Source organism: Pleurodeles waltl, chromosome 8, assembly GCF_031143425.1.
Source record: "Pleurodeles waltl isolate 20211129_DDA chromosome 8, aPleWal1.hap1.20221129, whole genome shotgun sequence".
NCBI classification, from domain to species: domain Eukaryota; kingdom Metazoa; phylum Chordata; class Amphibia; order Caudata; family Salamandridae; genus Pleurodeles; species Pleurodeles waltl.
In genome coordinates, this window is record NC_090447.1 from 747,816,384 (window position 1) to 747,830,611 (window position 14,228).

Consider the following 14,228-nt stretch of genomic DNA (forward strand, 5'->3'; position numbering starts at 1 on the left):
TTCACCTAAGACAGTTCTCATGCCGTTGATTGGCTCCTGTGATTGACGTCTTCAACGGGTGGAATGTCAGGTAAGAAAAGTTACACTTGTCACTCCAGTCAGTAGTTCCATTGTATTCTCCTAGTCCAGGTGACCTTGCACCTGTTGCGAATTACACTGTTGCATTCGGCACTCCTTGAGCAAGTCGGTCCCATAAGAAAGAATTTACTACGCCTACACACATATCTCTAGCTCTGGAAAAGTACAGCTTTGTGTCCTTCAGGAAAACAGTACATTGAACGTTAGAAAAACATAATTAGTATGAGACCAGGCAGGTAGGCCCAGACCCTTGCTAACTAAGGCCAAGTGATTAATTTAGCAAAACCTAATACATAACTCTTAATGCTAATACAAAATCATACATTAGTACATTGTTAATTCATTATTAGTCAGTTTCATTAATCATCGTATACATTGATGACCACTCCCCGTGGGTACATTTCAAACACGTACATTATTTTTCTAGGTTACCATAACTTCTATGCGGCTTCATTACACATTATATTGCAAGCTTTTCATATTAATATTAATTCTAAAAGACACACTTCAACAAACTAATTGTACAGGGATATTCTGTAAATTGTATTTCCATTGTATAGTATATGTTTTAGAGCTATTTCAAAAAGGTATGTAAGTGTAAGTAAATGAGTACTATGGGACAATATTCTTACGTACTCCAAAATGCCTTTTAGCTCCTCAGTTTTTCTGTAATCCATAGTGTTAGGTCCTTTGTCTTCCCAGAACTCTCCCTGAAATGTTTTGTCAAAGAAATATGGTTGGTATACACACAATGTGATACGTATTCATGACCTACATTTTGTTGATGTAGCTCCACTGTCCTTTGAAGACCATCTGAGTAAGCAACCTAAGACAAGGGAGAAATATAACATCTCCTACATCTAACAGTGGTAATAAGTTGCCTGTTTTCTCTTTTTATTTCAATTGGATACTTACTGTCTCGATAGACAATCATGGTCTTTACCTACATGTGACTGTGTAGAGCAATCATCCCCAGCAGAAAAGGTAAGATGGCCTTTCTATAGCTCAGTTGCTTCTTTTTCCCTTGCAGGGAGCCCTCCTTACTCCTCGGTGGATCATTGCATGTGTCTGCCTGTGCTCCACACATCATCCTGCCAGCACCTCATTCCTCTGAGAGAATGCACTACATTATTAGTCTAAAACCTAACAAAATGCACATCTACATTTGGGAGAAACTTCACAGTGTAATTTAGTAGAATATGTGCTGTTTTACGACATAATCCTCTCTGTAAAATAGCAATCTATTACTTTCTCATCACTGTAGTAGTTCTGTACTTTCTCTCTCTATTTCTGTACACAAGCTCTTGCTTGTTTGACCACATTTTGAGACAGTATATTTAATCCAAGTGTGCCAGATTACATCACATATCAAAGAAATCATTTTAAACTTCTATCCTTAGTAATGTGTGTGATACACTTTTCTCCGTTATAAATGAGTAGCATTCGGAGTAGATATTATTTCTATATCACTTCTGAAATGGGCCAGTGGGTACTTGTGCACGACATAAAATACAACCTGACGGGGCAATTCACAAAGTTACACTTGTGAATAATTTACACATGTAGATTTTCTCCTACATTTTGACTTTGTTACTTTCGGCAATTCATAAAATCTGCCTGTAAAGCTACTCAAAAGTGAAGATCTACATGTCTCCTTTCCTTGAAAAGAGGAGAGGGCCTCAGCTTACAAGTTTAATTTGATATTAAAAAGAAAAACAGTATTAAGTCTAGCCCCAAACATGGTGAAGCCCGGCTGCTGCAAAACCTTTCCACAGAAAATAATGGATGCAGGGATAAAATGCAAACCCAGTAGCAAATAATGTCAATTTTTTTTAGATAGTTAAAATATAAATAATTCCAATTTATGATTAAACAAATATAAATAGTACATACTTTGAATTAGATTGTAAAATATTGTGATAACATTTTGAAGGTTAAACTTAATGTAACAATGAATGTTAAGTTACTTTTAGTTAATTCTATACATCACTTAAAAAAAATATTATATAATCACATTTTTTTGTGAATTTGTTTTTTTAAACTGACAATCAATATTTATTTATTATGATTCGGAACTCCGCAGGATGTCCACATAAAACACACATAAAGTAAAAACGGAGCCTTCATATATAGCTAAATAAGTTAATTGGCGTGACCTCTCTTTGAGGGGGTAGCATTACAACAGAGCAAGTAGTATTTATCACACAGTACCTTCCCGGTAGACCAAGTTTTTTGGAGGCAAATTATGTCAGCATTTAAAGAGTTCAAAAATATTTTTTTCCCCCTTACTGTTTATACCTGCCGCATTCCAAGATATGATGGTAAGCTCATTGCTACTGTGATGGTGCTGTTAGACAAGGAGTTGTGGCAGAGCTACTTAACGCAGCCGGTAGCCAGTTCCAAGAATAGGAATTGATACTTAGATCATAGAGTGAACGTGTTGCAGGATCCCTAAATGATAATTCTCTGCCATATTCCCTCAGGAAGATTTTTAAACCCTGATGAATCGAGGCATAGTTGTCAAAATTATCTAGGGGAATAGATATACAGCTGTGTTTCCTCACACCATCGTAGAGATGCTGTGAGGGCCTATCGGCTAACATGCTTCCTACATCGCTCAAGACAGGTACCACATCAATACCTTTACATTGCAAACGCTCAGAATTATTTAAGATTTTGTTAACAATCAGTTTTGAATGAAAGGACACTCTGGACTTGGGACCAAAACCCAAATCCTCCAGAGTAGCCAAGTGTAAGTCACTACTTTCAATTAATCTGAGCAGTTCTATCGCTGAAAAACACTTTAACAATTGAGATCTATTTAAAAAAAGATCAGTTTCAAATAAGAGCATAAAATCTAGAATCAAAGTATCCTCAGAATTTTGTCTTGTTTCCCTTTTTGAGGGTTGCAACCAAACCAGATTAAGCTTTAGCCCCGGAGGAACTCTAAAAGTTTGTGCTAGGGGATTTAAAAGTAGCCTATTTGATTGAGATATAGGCAAATCTTGGATCAAACTTGAGTCATCCTAATCTGGCATGCCGGTGGAACATAGAGGCACAGCCATTACTCAAGAGTCAGTAATTGCGGTGTGATGTTGTAGAACTGGAGCCTCTGGGGTTAGAGGTTCTTGTGGCTCAGAGTAATCGTCAGACAATCGCACCTTTCTCTGACCTTTTTTTAGAGAACCTTCGGATTGGCTTTTTTAGCTCTCTTAGATTTTTTCCTTTTGCATGTTAGCATTTGCTCTGAAAGACAAGGACCCTGATCATAGAGTTTGCCTTTGGTCGAGCATTGAAGATGGGAAACATATCCTGCCCTGAGCTTTGAAGATCCGGATCCGGGCTTTTCTCTGTTGACAAATCGCTCAATACAAATCTAATGGAGTCTACGGGGCTCTCAGTGAAAACTAGATTCTTAGATGGTATCTCAATCTGGGTTGCGCCAGCCTGGGAACAAGTCAGTACCGAGAAATATATCTCATTGTGGTGTCGATAATTCAGAGTTAACTCCTTTGCCGGCGATCAGTTCTTTTAATATGGCTGTTATGGAGTCAAAAAAACAGTCAGCTCCCACAACCATTTTTTCTAAGAGATTTAAAATGGAGGATAAAGTCGCTCTAAGGCTAGAATGGAGGGAGAGACCAATACATTTTGGCCAGGGAGATTACTTAGGAGATTAACATTTATGCTCAAATCAGGAGTCACTGAAAGATGTGAACATGATGAAGTGTGGTTGGAGGGAGTGCTACTAAAGAGCTGCAACTCTGTGGATGGAAGCAGGGAGGGGGCGGGGGAGATTTCCCTCCCCATCAGGGCCCATATCTTTTAAACAGCTCCAAGTCTAAATCGGGGAGGGTAAAGTCAACCAGAGGTTTTTCCAGGCCAATACATTGGAGAGGGGCATTACTAGCAGTTCCGAGAGGTGAGTCCTCCCTTGCAGAGGCCGAACCGGTGGAGTCATAGATTGAAGGAAGGGTTGCTCTAGGGTATGACGAGGCGGCTTTGCAGGAAGCAGGAACCTCGTTATTAGAGGGTGATGTTAGGGACGAGGAAAAGCCTCAGATTGATTCTTCCAAAGCATTGAAACGTGCTGACTCCTTAGGGCGAGGACTAACATGGAGAGGTTCTCCTGATGGTAAAATGTCTCTGCAGCCAAGAGATCCAGGCTTGGAGAGGTTAGGGGGGAGCCTTCTTTTTGTCCCATAGAGAGAAAATTAGTTTTTTGCATTTTAGACCTGGCATGGCTGCTCCCTTGTTGCGAAGAGGGTTAGATTTGGTTTTAGAACAAGATCTCACTTGGAGTAGATGGCCAGATCTAAATTTTTTGGCAGTCATTATGCCTTACAAAGTTTTAATAGGTGTTTTCCTTGGGCCACAACAAAAAATGATCCAATAAGCGAGAAACTCTGCTGGAGGGCTTGGGGCACAGATATAAGTTAAGTGAGAAAAGCACAACAAAGGTGCCGTTAAAGATGAACAGAGGCAGTATGAACTGGCGAGACAACAGTACCTTATAGCATGGGCGAACAGGATGCGCCGCAAAAGGCAGGAACAGGAGCTGAAACAGGTGCAGGCAAATAGACATGCAAGAGAATTTCCACTGCTTGTTCCAGTTGTTCCCCTCCACTGCAGTGGCCAACAACTTCCTCCCAGCACCAGACGGTGGGCCTGTGCCCAACTTGCAGAGTGGAGCAGGAGAAGGCAGCGTTGTCGTGAGGTCCACCCAAGAGCAGCTAGAGGAAAGTGCAGGCGCATGGCGGCAAAGACAGGGCGCCTCGGAGTCACCTGGTTCCCAATATCAGGTGCGCCATACTGTGGGGTGCTGTTATGGGTTTTGAGGGTGTTATGGTTTTAGAAACTGTGGCCACTCCAAGATCCATTGTGTCTCCTTGTGGCTCCTACGTCTCCTCACGGCTCTTCAATGCTCCTTGGGGCTCCTCGCTGCCAGCCGGGCTCCGAGCTCCGGTATCTGATATCCAGTTCCCACATGGGATCCCGCATGGACTTGCGTGGGCTTGGATAGCCCACACGAGGTGCTATATGGTGGACCAAACAGCTGCAATAGCCGGTGGCAGCTGTGCTAACTCGCGGCTCACAGAGGTGGAACCAGCAGCTGAGGACCCACACGGGAGCCAGGTGGCGGCCCAAACAGACAAAACGGCTGTGAAAGCAGATCGATATGTGTCTCACTCGCACCTCACGGCTCGCGTGGGGCCAGCGGCCGACTCGGCTCGTGGCTTGCTTGCTTCACATCTGGCGCCCAGCGTCTACTGACAAACAGTGCCTCCTGGTGTCCATAAATTTAAGTGGTGCAGAACTCCCAAGTTACTTCTGGAATTTGTTTTTCAATTTAAACTTGATAAAATGTTCAGCTTAATTAATATATTACATTAAAGAAAGATGATTAAAAATGTACTAATGAGTTCTGTAGCATTTCCTTCTTCATTTCTACATTTAAAATAAATATATGGCGATGGACCTGGCCATTTTTGAAGGGTTATCCCCAAACATTTTGCCTTCTGCCACCTGTTTTTGTTGGCTTTAGGACTCTGGGCACTTTGCCGCTGCTGCCTAGTGCTAAAGTGGAAGTGCTCTCTGTCTAAATGGTAATGGTGATTGGTTTATCCACGATTGGCATATTTGATTTACTAGTAAGTGCCAAGTACAGTGCACAGTGTGTGTCCAGGGCCTGTAAATGAAATGGTAGTAGTGGGCCTGCAGCACTGATTGTGCAACCCACACGAGTAGCCCTGCAAACATGTCTCAGATTTGCCACCGCAGGGTCTGTTTGAGCAGATTTTGCTGCCAGTTCAACCTGGCAAGTACACCCACTTGCCAGGCCCATACCTTCCCTTTTACTACATGTAAGACACCCCTAAGGTAGGCCCAGGGCAGTCCCATGGGCAGGGTGCAGTGTATTTAAAAGGTAGGACATGTACTGGTGTTGTTTACATGTCCATATAGGGAAATACTGCTAAATTCGTTTTTCACTGTTGCAAGGCCTATCTTTCCCATAGAATAACATGGAGATTGTCTTGAAATATCTTTGAAGTGTAATTTTCCATTGGGAGCAGATAGAGATTTAGAGTTAGGGGTCTCTGAACTCACAGTTCAAAAATTCATTTTTGGTGAAATTAGTTTTTAAACTGTGAGTTTGAAAATGCTATTTTTAGAGAGTGGGCATTTTCTTGGTTAACCATTCGGAGCCTCTGTCTGGCTGTGGAATACATGTATGGGTGAGGATGACAATTGGGCTATTTGTAAATTCACTCTTGACAGACACACAAAGGGAGCTAGGATGTGTCCTGCAAATACTGATGGGCCATTGAGGGCTAGAGTGGTGGAAGGAGCTGCCACTTGCACCTGAATAGGGCTGTGTCTGTCCTTACACAAAGCAGTCTCCACCCCCATGGAGTGAGTCTGGGGCCAAGGCAGGAAAGGCCAGGTCTTTAGCACTACAAAGACTTATCTTTAAAGTTTGCCTACTTCAAAGGCAGAAATGATTATAAGTACTGAACTTCTGAGACCACAAAATTAGACTCCTTCTGGACTGAGGTGGACTGTGGACATTCTGCCAGGAAGAAGAGCTAGATGCTGTAGGGAGGACTGCCACTCTGCTTTTGCTTTGCTGTGCTGGCCTGCTGCATGCTGCTTCTGTCCTGGGAGTGAAAGGACTGGACTTTGCTTTATAAATCTTGCTCCAAAGATTCTTGAAGGGCTTGGATTGAGCTTTCCTCCTGTTAGAGGTCTCAGACATATCAAAGACTTCATAAGTTCATCTGCCAGCACCTGGTCTCTCTTGCTGAGATTCCTGACTCACCAAGTGGTGCCAAATCCAGTTCCTGGGCTCTTGGGAGTGGGTTCTGCTGTAACCAAAAAGAAACTGAGTACATCGACTCCAGTTCAACTTCAGAACTGGTGCCGCTGTCCAACTCTGTGCAGCTGCCTGCACCTCAGCCATTGTCCCTGCTGAGTGCAATGACCCCGACCAACACCATAGGCCTTATGCTGCTGCAGTGCCTCCGAAGTACCACCACAGCGTGAGTCCAGAGACACCTGACTCCGTCTTTGGTGCAGCATCCGTGGCCCTGTGGTGTGATCGCTACACCACAAAGTCGACACCACACGTCTTGACCTGCTGGATTCATTGACCCCAACAGATTGTAGGGAACCAACGCCTCACTACTGACACTGCATCACCTCCCCTGCAACCTCAAAGAACCAATGTCTCACCTCCCCTGCCTGGCAGTAAGGAACCAGAGCCTCAATTCACCGGTAGCAGTAAGGAACCAATGCCGCACCGGCTCCAGTAACACCCCACCTCCCCGACTCTGTGCAACATCTTTGTTTACTCATAGTTTTCAAAGATACTGTACCTGGGGTCCGTGCGACTCCATGACCGGCCAGCACTTCCTTGCAAGTGGCGTTGGTCTGTTGGGAACAACCCCATCAAGACATTGTGATAGCCCCAGGTGGAGCTATGGTGCTGCTTACTGCTTTACTGAGATAAAGGGCCTGACCCGTGGTGATGAGACCACTGCAGGCCCCATTACGAGTTTTCAACTGAGCTGACCGCCAGAAACCAAGTGGAAAACATGTGGCGGCATTGGATTCTGCTCCACCTGGAGCTGAGTCCAATGCCGTCACACATGGAGGCTCCCTAGCACCCTTGGAATGCGCACTGTCTGCCAATGACAATGTCATAGGCAGTGCAGGGCCCCCCGTGTGGCTCCCTGCACTTGTTCTCCACCAGCCTTTTCAAGGTGGCTAGGCTGGCGGAGAACATGGTTGTAATCAGCATGGCAGCATTGACTTCAGCACCGCAATGGCTGATTACAAATATTACCGCCGTTGTCTTGTCATGGTGAGAGATCCTGGTGGAGACAGCGGTCTTTTGGCGGCACTGACCACCAATTTTGGAATATGAGGGTTTCGACCGCCACGGCAGTCCAACCTCCACCGCAAGTCTGGTGGTCTTCGTGTCACATTTGTGATGGAGTATCCCATCCACCAAGGTCGTAATCAGGCCCTAAGTGTGAGGGTGCTGGTATGCTGGATTCAGGCACCAGCTGTCTGACACAACTGAGGCTGCACTTTGCGTCATTGATGCACACCAGATCGACACATCTTTTAAGCATGGGGATTATACTCACATCGTAATATCTGTTTTGAGGCACAGTGAGATTGCAGCACAGAAAGGATTTACTACCAGTCCCATTTCATCCATGAGTGAAGCCTCAATTGTAACTCAGCAGCCAAAATCAAGCAGAGGATAAAACCTCACCATCCTTCAGCTTGGAGTCCCAATGTCTTAGGGAGCACAGAATAGGAAGGTCACTGCCTTGTGCAGAAGTAGGCCTACTCATAGTTTTGATAAGGAGTTATTATTGTGTTGTCCTGTTATAGTATTCAAGTAGTTATGTGTTCAAAACATTTTATTCATTTTAGTTAAATATGGAAAGACATTACATAAAAAGGGCTTCGAATAAGGTACATATAATTTTTTACATTAATATTATATCTAAATATAGAACACTCTAAACTTTAAGTTTGTTTCATAGTAAATATCCATAAAGTGCTTAACTCCATTAGGAATAATAATGCTGAGTGAAACTAAAAAGAAAGAGATAAAAATAAAAAAGGGATTAAATGAACCCATAATTAAAAAGAAATCTTATTAGAGCTACTAAAGTTAACTAACAATCCTATAATGAAATTGATTAACAGCATATGATTGATACTTATTTAGAGATGCAAAGTAATATAATCATCAATTGGCTTCCAAAATAAATTATAATTAGGGTTATTATGAAAGACACCTGATAATGTCAAATTAGCACCTTTTCTGGTAAAAATTATCCAGGACCACTAGGCATGAACTGATAATAAAGAGGCATTTCTCTAATTGGTAGTAAATCATTTTTAAAGCTGCAGTAAGTAAAAAATCTGGTCCTGATGATGGCTCCTCTTTAGACAGGGATCAAGACGTCAACTTTCCCACAGCTATAAGTAGCTATCCTTGTCAGACGAATGGCTGGAGTGTTTTAGCAAGGATATTTATTTTACCTTGGACAAGAATTATTGGTCATGACGTTGGCTTACTTGCTGAGATTATTATAATGTTTGTATATATTGTATATCCATTTACACTGTGCCGTTCACGGGAACTTAATTCACTATTTGCACCATCACTATTGTGATCTTTTTGAAATGTGGTTACTGTTATTTAGTGTGTTTTTCTAAATACAGTTATGCATTTTGGAAATCCCTTACAGAAGAAGGAATTCATTATATGTTTGATTTTTATTATAGTATAGAATGGTTCCTTGTTGAGACGTTGTTGTAGATACATAGGTCTTCATTATGACCTAGGCAGTAAATGGTGCCTACCACCACTGCTATGGCCTCTAAAAGACCGTCGCCGCGGCTACCTACCATCTGCCATATTATGACCGTAGCCGGAATTCTGCCAGAAGGCTGGCGGAATTCAGGCTACGGTCATGGCGGCGGATGACGGTAAGGTGGCGCTGCTGCCAGCAGCAGCACCACGCCAGTAGACCGCCGCCGACCATATCATGACACATGATACGGCCTGGTAGTGTTCTGCTGGCGGACGCTGCTGCTGGAAGCAGCGCCGCGTCTCGTCTCCTGCTGGAGGACCCCCTGCAAGCAGGTAAGTCGGGTGCTCTGACAGGGGAGGGGGTGGGGGGTGTTGTGTGTGTGTGTGTGTGGGGGTGACTGTTTTTGTGTGCGTGCATGCAGGTGTGAGACGTGTGAAATGCGTGTGTGCAGGAATGGGTGTGAGTGTGCGAGTATGTTGTGCTGTGTGAATGAGTGTGTGCTAGGATGTAGGTCAGTGTGTGTTGTGTGTGTGTATGAATGTATGCATTCATTGGTGAATGTGGGTATGCGTGTGTATTTCTGTGCGTGTAGGTGTGTGTATGTTGGGGGGTCGGGAGGGGGAGCGTGAAGGAAGACTCTGGGGAGGGGGAGGAGGGTAGAGGAGACCCCTATCAATGCCAGGGAAGGAATTCCCTGGCACTGATGGTGCCTACCACCATGGTTTTTGTGGCGGTAAGATTGCCACGAAAACCATGGCGGTAGGCGAGGTAAAATTCCTGAGGGTGGGACTGTGATGGCCGCCTGGCTGGAGATCGAAGTCTCCAGCCCGGCAGCTGTTACCACCCTGGTGGATGGAGTGGTATTGGTGGTTTGGCTTGAGCCAAACCGCCAATGTCATATTTTGGGGAAAGGTACAGCCAGCCTGTTGTCAGTACTATTCTCAAATATAATGCCATCCGCCAGAGTCAAAATGAGGGCCATAATTTTATATCCCAGTCTCAACCAAGTTTTTTCTTGGGTATCCCCTGTGGTAGGTTTCTTCGAGGTTTTGAAAGGGACATTATTTAAATTGAAACCTTCAATGTCTATAAAATTTCTGATGGCAATTAGTAAAGGTTCAATGGCAAGAAGAAAAAGTAAGGGTGATAATGGGTAACCTTGACTCGTACCTCGAAAAAGGAGAAAGTTATTAGAAATATGACCGTTAATAAACAATTTAGTGGATGGATTAGAACAGAGAGCTGATATCATATGAAGAAATGAATTACCAAAATTAAATGCAGCTAACTTACTGAAAAGATATTGCCAATGAACCTTATCAAAAGCCTTTTCTGCATCTAATGCCAAAAGACGTGCTAGTGTTGGTAATTATGATCAAACATCAATGCCATGGAACAATAATATGACACTGTTTATGAGTGTCTATTTTTCATAAAACCAGATTGGTCAACATGTTCGATAGTATCAAGGATTGATGCCAACCACATTGTAAGAATGTATGCGTACATTTTGCAATCTTGATTAATTAAGGAATTGGGATGGTAATTTGAAACAATATTTTGATCTTTGTTAGGCTTAGGTAGAACTATAAGCAGAGCTTCAGTAAAAGACCTAGTAGTTGTTCCTGTACTACTAAAGTGAGTGAATAGTTTGAGTAAATGAGATTAAATATGATGATAAAAATCTTTATAAGATTCAGCAGGGATACCCATCTGGACCTGGAGATTTAAGTAATTTAAGGGATCTATTGCCAATTGTACTTCTTCCAAAGTGATTGGTAAATCCAATATATTTTAGTTGGACTGAGAGATTTTAGGTAAACCACACCTGTCGAAAAGAGTATCAATGTGTAACGTATCAACAGAAGGGGGTTTGGTATTTAAAGTTGAGAAGTACTTCATAAATTCATTAACTATTTCTTTATGAGATAAAACAATTTGACCATTAGAATTATGAATCTCATTAATTAGATTTTTACCTTTTTTAATACATACATAGTTTGCTAAAAGTCTTCCAGATTGATTAGCACTGAAACACAATTTTGCTTTATTATTAGAAATGTGTATGCCAGCTAAACTGCTTAATAATGAATTTAATTCACAGTGACATTTTTGTAATTGTATCTTATATTGACTTTCGAATTCTTTAATTCTACTGTTAAATTATTTAATATTATATTCCATAATGGATTTTTTTGCACTTCTAATATCTGCCTTAAATGCCTCCCGTCTATTAACAATTGATGTAGAATCTCCAGAATTCAGTAAAAAATAATCATGCACTGCTGACAACAATTTAGGTTTTTTTTTTTCATTAAGAACAACTCTGGTATTCATATGCCATCGATTTTAGGATTGTTGAAAGGAGCCAGGCCTTAAAACCCATGCAACGAGCTCATGATCAGAAATATCACTGTTCTGAATAGTGGGATCAACAATTGAATGGATTAATTGACAGGATATTAATAAATATTCAATTCAAGAGTAAGAATTATGAGGATTAGAAAAAAAAGTAAATTGTTTTTCGGTTGGATGATGCAACCGGTAAATATCTATCAATTTGGTAATTTAAAAAAAAAGGATTTAAGTAAAAAGTATGATTTTGGGGGTCGATATTTGACATGGTATACTCTATCCAATAATGGTTCACATAAAAGGTTAAAGTCACCTCCAATAATAAGTGGAACATTACACAATTTTAATACTTCCATTGTAAAGAGGGACCAACATTTGGGTCATCATTAGTAGGACCATATATATTGATTACATGTAGAATGGTGTTATCAATTTTGACTTTAACTATTAGGAAACAGCCATCTGAATCAGAGTATTTGCTTTGTATTTGATGATGTTGTTTAAAAAAAAAATAGCAATTCCGTTTTTCCTATTAAGTGCCAGAGGGGAAATAATATCACCGACCCATTTTTTCTTCATCTAGGTTAAAACGTTATCATATATATGAGTCTCTTTGAGTGAACATATATCCGCTTTATGTCTAGCTAAAAATCTAAAACCTTAGTACATTTGACAGGATGTTGTAAATCTTTAATGTAAACAACATAATTTTAATAGCTTTAATATCATTCATAATTAGAAATGGATAAAGACAGTGAATAGGACAAAATTTTAAGAACTGAGAGAAAGAAATGTAGTACAAACTTTAAGTGAAAGGGAAAAATGGAAAGACATAGACAAATATAAAAAAAGACAACATATAAACATACATATTACTCTTGCATCTCACACATGAATGACAAGAATGACCTAGCCATGAGAGCCCTTGCAAAGAAATTCTGCTAATTAGGCTAGTGAAATACATTTCTAAAGCATATTTTTCAAGTATTAGTCTCATTCGTCTCCATGGAGAGTTGTGAATGTTGGTCTAAATAAGGCGAAGATCATCAGGACGGTGAAAGGACTTCGACACACCCTCTTTCCAAATTTGCATACTAGAGTGGTCAAAAAGTCCATGTTTAAAGCAACAACTTCTTATTCTTGGCCAAAGATCAGTGAAATATTTGTGGACCTTAACAGTCTCCTTGGCAAAGTCTTGATGGATGAAAATTGTATTCCTATCAACCATTAAAGATGGTGTCTCTCTTGCTGCCTTCCTTATCATGACCAGGTGATGATGACGTAGAACTTTAAATATTATTTGACGAGGTTTGTTCAGACTTGGAATACAGTGTGAAGGTATTCTATGTGCCTTCCCAATTTCAAACTTTTCTGGGAATTTTAAGTGTAAGAGACCAGATAATAAATGTTCCAAATACAGCCTGCAATTATTCCCTTCCGCATCTTCTGGTAGATTGAAAATTTGCAAGTTGTATTGTTGATTAAGATTTTCTAAATCAAGTAATAGGCTACTCATTGACCCATTTTTGGTGCAATATGAGTAAGCGAATCAATTTTGGCTTTATTATCCTGAATTGTTATTACATCGTCAGATACCTTTATAGAAAGACTAGCCATATCTTTTCATATATTTTTAATTTCAGATTCAATATTATCCGTATTTGAGCAAACTGCTTGTGTTTCCTCAAGTAATATTGACAAAGAAGGTTCATCTGAATCCACTATTTTTGGCTTTGGAGGTAGAGGAGATGTCGTTTGTTTTAATTTATTATTCATATCTTGAATATTTTTTCCTTCTGCAGCCATGAATAATTTAGATATAAGATAAGTTCAGTCACAATTTAATAAGGCAATTTGGAATAAAAGATGAAGCAGAATAAAACTATGCAGCAGCTAAAACTACCTGGGGATGTGTTCTTGGCCTCAGCTGTGTCCTTTCCTCTGAGAGACTCCACCCTCCTGACAGGAAACTCAGCAGTACCTTGTATATGCCACCAGTGAGAGGCTGTCTGTAAAAAAGCTCCTCACAACCAGGAACTGGAGCCCCAGCAGCCACAATGTTCCAACGAGCTTGTCATACCAATTTACCTCCTCTCAAAAGATGTGGTAAGATTAGCCTGTATTAAAGTAAAATCATTGATTAAAGGATGGCTCTGTGTGCTCTAGCAGGTGATTGGACCGCGGAGTTCTGGCAAAACTCTGCTAACCGCTGTGTGGAGGAGTTTTTTCTCATGCGTGGCTCACCAAGCTTATGTTGGAGAGCAATCATTTGCGTCCTGAAGTATCGACGCTGAAGTCCAGGTAGGTTGAAAATCACATGATTTATTTCAGGAATGAAGACAGAAACATATAAAACCCCAGCCACCTAGTCAGCAGTCAACCGCCAGCCTTTCAAGGTCTCATCCGTTGCTTCCAACCTCGGGCGGGTTCCAGTTCTCGAAGATGGGTTCCAAT